This window comes from Macaca thibetana, chromosome 5 (genome assembly GCF_024542745.1).
Source record: "Macaca thibetana thibetana isolate TM-01 chromosome 5, ASM2454274v1, whole genome shotgun sequence".
In the NCBI taxonomy this organism is placed as follows: Eukaryota; Metazoa; Chordata; class Mammalia; order Primates; family Cercopithecidae; genus Macaca; species Macaca thibetana.
Window position 1 is genome coordinate 119288745 of NC_065582.1, and position 10352 is coordinate 119299096.

At 35.3% G+C, this 10352-nt stretch overlaps 1 non-coding gene and 1 pseudogene across 1 annotated transcript; both read left to right on the plus strand.

Moving 5' to 3' along the window:
- The first annotated feature begins 1224 nt into the window (after positions 1-1224).
- LOC126955911 (uncharacterized) lies at positions 1225-1307 on the plus strand (annotated as a pseudogene).
- An 8591-nt stretch (positions 1308-9898) lies between these two features.
- LOC126955822 (U6 spliceosomal RNA) lies at positions 9899-10008 on the plus strand. The gene has a single exon (XR_007726113.1). It is a non-coding gene; the product is annotated as a U6 spliceosomal RNA (small nuclear RNA).
- The last annotated feature ends 344 nt before the right edge of the window (positions 10009-10352 follow it).

The window sequence follows — 10352 nt, forward strand, 5'->3', positions numbered from 1 at the left end:
GTTTTGAAAATATTCACAAAGATCTAAGTCTAAATTTGAAGCCTGAATCACTACTTTGAAAAGTCTGTCTTCTTTCTCCTCTTCTCTTTTTCTCTTTGACCACTTTACTTCAAAAACATTACCACCAGGCAACTGCTCGAATTGGATAAATTGCTATAGAGATATTTGGTATGTGGCCCCAAAATGCTGTTTCCTACTTTATTTGATGATGCTTAGCATTTGGTTTTCAGGTGAGATTCCTTCTGAGTTTATACCTTCAGCATCAAAAGTAATACTTTTATTCCAGCAAGTAGACAGATAAATATGTTCACCTAAGTATAGTTGGCTCTATATAAAGAGACTCTTTATATATGACCCTATAACCTAAATATCCTCTTAGTATTAATAGTTATCTTTCTTTATGATTTCCCCTCTTTGAGGATTTCTTGCTTTTTGGTGCCCAAGAAGATTCCTTTGGGATTTGCTGTCAGTAAATAATTACATTAAAATTCTCTAACTGTGAGATTATTTATTCATTGGAGATTATTTACGCTCTCATGGCCAAACAGCGCGTGGCTAGAATGCAAGGGAGGTCTTCTTTCCTTACTGTTCTTTCCATACCATTGCGATTTTTCCTTCTCTCAGTCAGCCTTTGTCTTTTGAGGTGCATGCCACCTTAGGCTACCTTTTCCACAATTCTTTACATTATCTACCAACTTTTATTTTTATTTTATTTTTATTTTTTTTGCTTTCTAAAATTTATTTATTTATTTTTTATTATTATTATGCTTTAAGTTCTAGGGTACATGTGCATAACGTGCAGGTTTGTTACATATGTATACTTGTGCCATGTTGCTGTGCTGCACCCATCAACTCGTCAGCACCCATCAACTCGTCATTTACATCAGGTATAACTCCTAATGCAATCCCTCCCCCCTCCCCCCTCCCCATGATAGGCCCCAGTGTGTGATGTTCCCCTTCCCGAGTCCAAGTGATCTCATTGTTCAGTTTCCACCTATGAGTGAGAACATGCGGTGTTTGGTTTTCTGTTCTTGTGATAGTTTGCTAAGAATGATGGTTTCCAGCTGCATCCATGTCCCTACAAAGGACACAAACTCATCCTTTTTTATGGCTGCATAGTATTCCATGGTCTATATGTGCCACATTTTCTTAATCCAGTCTGTCTCTGATGGACATTTGGGTTGATTCCAAGTCTTTGCTATTGTGAATAGTGCCGCAATAAACATTGCTTCTCGGCCTTTTGGCTAAGATCAAGTGTAGTATCTACCAACTTTTAGATCATACCTCCACATTTAGCTTCACTTTTCTCAACTAACTCACGCCTTTTCTTTCATTACAACTCAGCTTATTTCAAGATCTAAGTGAGTTTTAACAACTACCTATAGGTGAATAATGTTAAATCCATGTTCTGGCATCCTTCTTTCTCTTCAACTCAGGAATAATTCCTCCTCCTGGATCTATTCATTCCAAACCATTCTAGAACTCTAAACTGTAGATTTTCTTGCCTCCTTCTTGTATCTGAGTTTAAAAAATATCTGTGTGTGTTGTTCCCCTATAGCATACAAATATTGTCAATTATCTGACATTGTCCCCAGAAAAGTTTTTAATCAATTTCCCTTCATAATTTGCTGCTTCCTTCTGTCCTCTTTACCACCAACTTCTTTAAGAAAGAAGTTTCTACATCTACTTCTTCACCACATTGCAATTTGGCTCCTAATAGTAAACTGTACTGAAATTTCTGGAATGAAAGTCAGCAGTGACTTCTTATTTGTCAAATTCACCCCTATCTTACGTTCTTATCTCTGTTTCTACATCTGGTTCATCACTGCCTCCTCTTCCCTTCTATTCTTATGTATTAATTTTACCCAAGAGGAGTCGAACACCATTAGTTACTAAACAGTCATTTCCTGTCTTCTTTCCCTCACTGGCAAATCCCATTGCCTATAACAAAGGCTGAAAATGAATGTTTTTCTCTTTCCTGAACCTCCCTTAAGATTTTGGTGGCGTATGGTGAGTTCTTTCCAATGAGACAAAGAAATGTCTTCTACCAAGTCTTCTCAAAAACACTTACTCCACAAATAGAAAGGGAGATGAAAGATCAAAATTCTCATCCATTCTCTTGTTCCCTGCTATATGTGGACTGCTTGTACAAGTAAATGATACTTGCAGCTTTGGGAACCATTTTTTGACAATAAGGTCATAGGCAAAAAAAAAAAAAAAAAAAAAAAAAAGGTGAAAAGACTCTTAGTCCTTGATGACAGTGAGAGTGACCAAATGAACCCTGTAATTGCTGACATGCTGATTTCTTGTTCAAAAAGAATAAACTCCTTTTTTAGTAACTCACCTTTAACTTTTTATTATCAGTCCTCGTCTCAATTCATCTCACCTTTAAACCCATTTAATCATTTGGCTCCAACTATAACACACTGCATGTGCATAGAAAGCACACAGTGGCCTGCTACATAGTTGTCTTATCTTCAAGATACCTTTCTATTTTCTTCTGGATAAAATACAAGCTCTTTAGCATGGCAGAAAGGTTCTGTCTCAAGTTACCCTGTATTTTAACCACATAAACTTTGTGTGTCTTTGTCTATGCTGACAGCCTTGGGTTGTTCTTCCTGCCCCTTCCTGTTTAGTTTTGTGAAGTCTTGTTACAAGTCAAGTGCCAGCTACTCTGATAACCCTTCCTTTCTGCTGGAGGCACTGAAACACTCCCTTCTCTGTGTATGTGACATCTGTTCATACCTTTATTGTAGCATTTATCAAGTTATATGGCAATGATTTGTTTACCTGTCTCTCTTTACACTGTGTGTGCCCTGAGAAAAAAGAACTGTTTCTTATCTAAGTGAGCCCAGATCCCAGCTCACTGTCTGGCACAGAGTCGAAACCCAATTAATTATTCTGTTATGAGTAATGACTCTTGCTCATTAGTTTCTCAGGAGCAAAAGTCACATAATAGCCTGATTTTTATTTCCCTTTAAATTCTGAAAAGATGACAGTCCTGAAAAGCATATATTGTGAGATAACAACAAGAACATTGGCTGAAATTGTGCCACATATGTATTAGAAAACACTAAACATAGCCAATGTTTCAATACATCGTGTTAATTAATTACAACAGCCATATTTTTACAATGTCAGTAAGGGATATTGCTCATACTTTACTATCTTGCTGCAAATATGTAAGCAAGGCAAACATCTATCAGAGGATAATTTCAATTATATCATTAACTTTCTATGTTAATATAGTTTTTCCTCTGGGAATCTCTCAAACAGAATCATTAACTTTTCTCTGGCAAAACCAGAGCCACCCCTTTTCCTTGTGGCATTATTTTTGCTGCACAACTCTTGCAATATGCCACTGGAGGAGGACATGGTCATCATTTCTTTCTTCCCTTGCCAGTCAAAAGGTATACCCATCATATGCCCCCATGTTTTCCTGCAGATGCCTCCTCTGATTTAGAGGGAAGGTGGCAGGGTAGAAAACGGGATGGTCATTTAGCTCTAGTACCATGTTTTGTGGGTAAAGCAAGGGTTTGAGTCATGCTTTAAGGTTCATATGAAAGAGTCATCTCATGATTATCTGGATCCCTAACAATGCTCAACAATTTTCATGTACTTCCATCACTGAACCCCTGTTTTTGAACTGAGTTTTTGTACTTTCCCAAAAAGTCAGGTCATCTCTCATGAAGCCAGTTAGTCATCATTCTCGACTTCATTGTGTAAAGTACAAATGATACAGACTCCCATAATTGTGAGTTAACCGCTTTATTCCTTTGAGGAATATGAAAAGTGATTTCCAGGCTTTGACTAACCTATGCCTGCGCTACTCACGTTTCCAGATACAACAGCAGTAAGAGAGGTTTATCTCCTGTTTTCTATGTAAGATGAAAACAAATTGAATATCTGACGATAAACCACACTGAAATTTCACTGCAGAGCACAGAGCTAGAACCAGGCACCACAACTATCAGCTCAAGATAGTTTGGACAGAAAAAACAAACAAACAAACAAACCAAAAACCACCCTACATAAACACAAATACCTCCACAAAAAAAAAAATTTCAGAATGTTGCAACAAAGCCTGAAATATAAACAATGAATAAATGCTTATTGAATGGATGCACAAATGAATGGGATTTTTTTTTTCTTCTTAAAAATAACCATTCTGATAGGTGTTAGATGGTATCTCATTGTGGTTTCCATTTGCAAAAGACAGTGTGGCACTTCCTCAAAGACCTAAAGACAGAAATACCATTTAACCCAGCAATCCCATTACTGGATATATACCCAAAGGAATATAAATCATTCTATTATAAAGACACATGCACACATATGTTTATTACAGCACTATTCACAACAGCAAAGACATAGAATCAACCTAAATGTCCATCAGTGATAGAACGGAGAAAGAAAATGTGGTATGTCTATACCATGGAATACTACACAATCATAAAAAAATGAGATCATGTCCTTTGCAAGGACATGGATCTGGAGACCATTATCCTTGGAACATTAACACAGGAATAGAAAATCAAACACTGCATATTCTCACCTCTAAGTGGCAGCTAAATGATAAGAACCCATGGTCACATGGGGGAACTATACACACTGGAGCCTTTCAGAGGGTAGAGGGTGGCAGGCGGGAGAGGATCGGCAAAAACAACTAGTGGGTACTAGACTTAATACCTGGGTGATGAAATAATCTGTACAATAAACTCTCCTGACACAAGTTTACCTATATAACAAATCTACACTTGTACCCCTAAACTGAAAATAAAAGCTAAATTTTAAATAGCTAACAGGGAATAGGAAGATACTTGTCAACAAGTACAAAGTTTCAGTTAGACCAGAGGAATAAGTTCTGGGGTTCTATTACACATCAAGGTGACTATAGTTAATAATAATGTATTATATATTCCAAAAGAGCTAAAAGAGAAGACTTAACGTGTTCTTACCACAAATAAATGATAAATAAGTGAGGTAACGGATATGCTAATTATCCTGGTTTGAAAATTTCACGACGTATACATGTATTGAAACATCACATTGTACCCCATAAATCTACACAATTATTATTTGTCAGTTAAAAAATCTGAAAAAAATAACGTATTATAGTTTTTAATCTCTTGATAAAACATTGGTTAAACCTAAAAAGTAAACAGTTTCATTCCAAATCTGCCCAATATTAAGGAATATTCAATGTGGATTTTCAAAAAAAATGGGCATCCAGGATAATATTAATTAACAATCTACATATAAAGTTAAATACTTGAGAATATTTTTATGAGACCATTCTTCATTAATAATGTTAGTCTGAGAAAAGTCTAGAAGTACCACATCTTTTATTCCTCATGTAAAATTCTCACTAATTTGTTCCAAACAGCAAATATGTAATGAAGATTCCTCCCCAACCCCCAATGGTTGGCATACAATTTAGGAGAAAAGTCCACAACAGACCTTCCTTTATTTTTTGTATATACATCCAGATTCCTCAAACAACACTACATAAACAAAATTTTAAACAATAAACCTCAAAAGATGTAAAGTATGCTTTTCTTCCTTCAAAGGAATCTAAATTCATTTAGAGGAAAAATGAATCAGGCTAGAGAATACTTGGGATGACAAATACTTGGTGACACATGGGAGCATTTATCAGTTTGCTACCATGATTGTACTAACAAATGAGATACTTAGCAGAGTGGCACAAAATTAATGTAAACTTTTTAATATAATGGATAAGAATTTTTTATTGCTATTATAATATCAAAATGCATTTGCTTATTATTGTAAACTAAGAAAGGCAGATTCATATTAGAAATTTGCTGAAGGTATATAAAAACCTAGCCGTGGTAGGGGGACATTCTCTTAATGGAATATGAATTCACTTGTACTTTTAAAAAATACATATATGTAGTTTGACGGGAAATGTCTGATGAAAAAGAAATTTCAATATCATAAACATTCATTTTTCTATCTTCTCACCATAGCAACTTGACAAAACACCTGCCCTGTTTTCAATCATGATTTTTTTTGCTCTGTGAAAGTGTGGTAAGAGAGCTTTAGCAAATAATGTGGAGATCGCTTTTTATCTGCAGGGATTGGGATGAAAGACCACCGTAACAGCTCATTTTTATGAGCATACACGGTCTTTTAAGCAAGCACCCATTTTCATTTCTTTGCCTTCTAATTTGGATCATTTCATAGCACTCTAAGAGTTACCTGTGTAAGCCTTCCCTTATTGAGAAATGGTTGCCACTAATGTCATGAATAGGCCAATAGTCTCCTATAGCCTACAACAAACACTCCACTTCTAAGGAAATGAATTACCCCCACGTTAATGCAATGTTTTCATTTTTATTCTTTTTCATATTTCCACCATCTGAGAAAAACGGACCTTTAAAATACATTGAACATGACTGTTTGAAGGAAAATCTGAGCCTGCAATTGGTCTAGACAGTTTTTTCCAAATAAAATTATCTTTCATCATGGAAATTTATTACTGTGAAACTTCTATCATTATGTTACCAGCAAAAGATAATTTGCTACTTACTGGAAGGCAAAACTCATCAAATTATGCCAAGATGGACTCAGGTCTCCTATAAAAGGCCACTAAGAGTTTCAAGTTAGGTGCCTGAAACTCTTAGTGGTAATTTTAGGTAACTTTTAGGTAATTTTCACTTTAGACTATTAACATCTATGTATGTATCATGGGACCCATTTTATATTAAAGAGCATTTGCTGGGTCATCAATATCAACAGCATGTATTAAGAACTACAGAGGAGAGAGGATTCTGGGAATAGGGCAGGGGTTGTGGTGTAGTTATTTTATTTCTCCAAATCCCCACATAAAAAGAAAGCATTTAAATAACAAAACCAATAAACAAAGGTCAGCATTTAAAACAAAACTAGATGAATACTTAACTCATGAACCCCAGAATACATGGGGTGCAGACAAAGGACCAATAGACTTTACACTGCATGATATCTCTATATCTGCGGGAGGAAGATGAAGAAAGCAACAGCGTGGGGTCTTTGGGGACTGAGAGAAGGAGAAAGATAAAATCATCAGTGGAGCTCACTGGAAAGCAGGAACCAGTAAGGGCAAAGCGGATGAAACCGCAACGTATTTGTGAGTGCCGCCCTTCCCTGCCAGGAGGACCAAACAATCTGTAACCAAACACACCTGCTAACTCTCAGAACTCACCCACCAGGGCTCCCCTCCCAAAGGGGAATGCACATTAAAGAAAAATTGCTGGGAGGGAATCAAAATTCAACAAGATAGAGAAAACAAAAAGAAAGGGGGGAAAAAATCCCAGACCAAATCTCAGAAAGCACATTCCCAAATTTTTAAACACAAAATAAAACAACAGAAGAAGCTCTGTAGGTTCCATAAGCTTTCCTAAACCCCACCTTAGGAAAATCCACTTCACATAACCATGAGCAACAGAAAACAATCAAGGCCATATTTCTCAAGGAGTTATCATAAGAAAAAAGGGGAAAAAGTGAAATAATGTACATGTAGACAATAAAAGCATGCCAAAAAGCATACCCACAAAACAGAACAGAACTCTTACTGTTTCAAAACTAACTAAGAAACATTAAGAAAATGTTACAATACATTAAAGAAAACATAAATTAGAACGAGAAAAGCTTAAAAGTGATATGCCAAAATTCTGGAAATAATTAAAAATTAGAGAAAAAATTCCAAAAATAAAAAATAAACTAGAAATAACGTAACAGAGAATAAACACAACAGATGATGCTTTGGTAAAAGATGAAAAGAGAATAACTTTAAAAATCAAAAAGTAATGAAAGAAAAGAAAAAAGGATTCAGAAAAAAGCAAAAACTTTGAAGACAGGCAGAAAAGTTTGAGCATATGGATAACAGCAGATGAAAGCCGAAGTAAAGAAACAGAACAATTACTAAATCCAGTAATCCCAGAATATTTTCCTGAAGTAAAAAGATTTTTAAATTGCATATTGACATTGTACACATGAAAGAATCTCAACCCATAACAACTAACACAAATATATATTCCAGTAAAGTTACATGATGTTTCTTATAAAAGAAAGAAAGAAGAAAAAAAAAAATCTTTGGGCACCTAGAAAATAAGAGCATATGACTTACAAAGAAAAGAAAATTATATTATCATCAGACTTTTCAACTGTAATACTTTGTGCCAGAAGAAAATGCAATAACATATTAAGATACTCAAGAAAATGCAATTGTGTGCCAAGAATTTTTTTTTTATCCAACCAAACAGGTTTTCAAGTTCAAAGGACATAGGCAAACTCTTATTAGTATGCAAGAACTATTGCAATGTGGTTCCCATGAACCCTTACTAAGGAATCTGTAAGAAAACCTTCAGACAAGCAAAGTGACTAGAGAGACATTGACATAAGGACTCTGGGTACATAAATATATAGACACTTGTGGCACTGAGACTAAATAAAGGTCAAGGGAGAGAGAAAATGGCATGAAATGACTATATCCTCAGGCAATGTAGGTATAGAACAACTCTAAAAAACAGAAAGAATAGAGAGAACAAAAGCACTACAATGCTAACAGTTTCAGAAATCAAATTAGTGGTCGTATTAGCATTGCTTCTCTGAGACTATTGAATGTGCAGTATTCGATAAAATAAATGAGCAATGATAAAATTTTCTATCATTGCCCATGCCCATGAGAACCAGTATTTTCAGTAAGAAATAAAGGAGACACAGATGCAATAAAAAAGAGGTTAAGGAAATGCCCTATAGTTTTGAATTTGAGTAGGAAATATCAATCTGATGTTAGGGTAGGTGGTCATCAGTGCAAGAGAGAAAAACATGAGTGATGAATATGAAATGAAGAAAGGATTACTATTTTAAATAGGAGGGCCAAGGAAGATGACTCTTAAAAAGAGCTGAATGATGTGAGGATGTGAGCCATGTCATACCTGGGGCAGAGCAAACTCAGGTGAAGAGATCCACAGGTAAACCATCCTGAAGCACAATGGTGGCACACTTGTCCTGGGAATTTCTGTTCCCCTTTAGTGTACCCAAAAGTATAAAAGTTAAGAATTCACATGGAAAAGATTCGTTCTCATCAGGTGATTGACAAGATACACAGAAAAATCTCCCCAGAAAGTTATGAAAACTTTTTCTTCACATTCTTTCTTTTGTTCCCTTGTATTCTAGAAGGAAAGTTTTAAGAAGGAGCCCAGTCTTTGCTACCTCCCTTGGTAGACAGTGGATATTAACAGAGGTAAGATGAAGCAAACACAATGGTGAACTCTGGAACCAGGGTGCCAATTGTACCACCTATCGTTTTTATGACCATTGTCAGGATACCTGCCTTCACTGTACCTCCATTTCCTCATCTATGCACTACTGGAAATAATAGCATTTGCCTCAAAGAGTTCTTATAAGGACCAAATGAAATACTACATGTAAAAACTTAGAATAGCACTTGGCTTATATAAGACCTCAATAAATGTTATCTACTCTTATTTTGGGTTATGAATCATCATTGGATAGAGAACCTTCTTCTATCTCAATGTGATGTGGGTTAGAAAATGAAAGATAATATCCCAGTTCTAAAATGCACCAGTCATGTTCCTCTGTCAAGCTCCTTAAACTTGCTGAAATTCCTTCCTTCACTTTTAAAGTAGAGATAACAACTATATTCCTAGAACTAATATGAAGGTTTGGTAAATTTTAGTTGAATGTGAATACTTATCTCATCACTTAGTACATATTATCATAAATGCTTCCAAAACAAATATTTAATATACAAATATATACATATACAATATCCATCATAAAAAAACAAATATTAACTTATCCTTCTTTCTATGTTCCTGAAAAAAACAGTAGATGGTACTGTCTCACCCAAAATTAAAATTCCAAGAGTGTGCTTGACTTGGAAGTACATATTGAAATAAAAATTGGAACAACTTAGTGAAGATTAGCATGAACTTGCACAAGAATGACATGGAAATACATCAAGTGTTCTCTGTTTTTAAAACTCTTTGAACTGCACACTTACAATGGAGAATTTTTATTGTGGAAATTATTGCTCAAGAAACATGTTTTCAAAATGCACAAGTTACTAGAACCTGAGAAAAACTTCTTTATATTGATTTTCCAAACTGAGGACTTTTCCCTAGGCCTATTACCTACTCCCCAAAATCTCCACAATTTTTCAGAGATGCTATACATGTAATCATGGGCATGTATTCTTCTTTAAGAATACACTCTGGGTAAGGTAAGCAGTGAAGATCCGTGTCTAATTAGATGTTCAGTCTTCTATATACAACAGCATCGAAGATGCAATCTTTAGTGGTTGCTTGACTGATACGGTACAA